Genomic DNA, 1034 nt, shown 5'->3' with positions numbered 1-1034 from the left:
TTTATTTTCTTCTTTGATCAAAAAAATTTTTTCAAAATAGTGCAAAGAAAATTCAGAAGAGAACAAAGTGCACCTTCAATTTGTTGATTCACACTTTTTTTTTTTTTCCTATTTGGAATTATTTTCTAAGAACATACACAAATTTTAGATCATTAAAATTCATCATTAGCACACATTAAAAAAAAAAAAAAGTACATACCATTCCAATTATAACACCCAAACAAAATTTTTTTTTCCCTTCATTAATTCATTAAACAATACAACATCTAAGTCATCTCTTATCTCTGTATTAGCAACTTCACAAAAAACACGTGAGCAACAATTTTTAAAAATGAATAAATAAAAAAAAAAAAGCCAAACACACACAAATTAAAGATAACTTTAGATTTGGAATAATTTTTTTAACGTCACTCCTTTAAAACAAGATATTTTTGACTTATAAACATCTTGACCCTCGGTATACAGCATTTGGTAAGAGTATTTATGTGAAAATGGAATGGAAGTTGATGAATGGAAATGTGACACGAAGACGGACTCACGTATAGGAATGTAAATACTCTATGTATATACGGTAGTTACTTTCGTAATTATTAGGGTACATACCAAATGTATCCGTGCGCCAAATAAAACTTTATGATAGTGAAACTAACCTGCAATATATTTGGTAAACTAAAATAATCATAGTAAACAGTAATCCCAAGCAAGTTTTAAATTGCATAAGAAAACTGCCAATATGCTGTTGATAATACAAAGTCTCCATCCCTAACTCTAGCTGTCTCGACAGCACCGTGGTAGAATATGTGGTTGATAAATACAAGGGGGTAAGTTATGACGTGGTTTAAACCTCACCACCAGAAAAAACTTTTTTTCTCTTCCTTTTTTTAATAACAGATTACTGGATTATAACAAATTATGCTTTAAGCAAATATATGCGAATAATTTTTATTTGTTTATCTTATTTCTAAAATATTATTAATTACATAGCTCAGTCCAGTGGATTGATTGTTCCATACTAGAAACTAGATAGACCTATA

Source organism: Bacillus rossius, chromosome 5 (genome assembly GCF_032445375.1).
Source record: "Bacillus rossius redtenbacheri isolate Brsri chromosome 5, Brsri_v3, whole genome shotgun sequence".
NCBI classification, from domain to species: domain Eukaryota; kingdom Metazoa; phylum Arthropoda; class Insecta; order Phasmatodea; family Bacillidae; genus Bacillus; species Bacillus rossius.
This window is presented reverse-complemented; position numbering follows the sequence as displayed.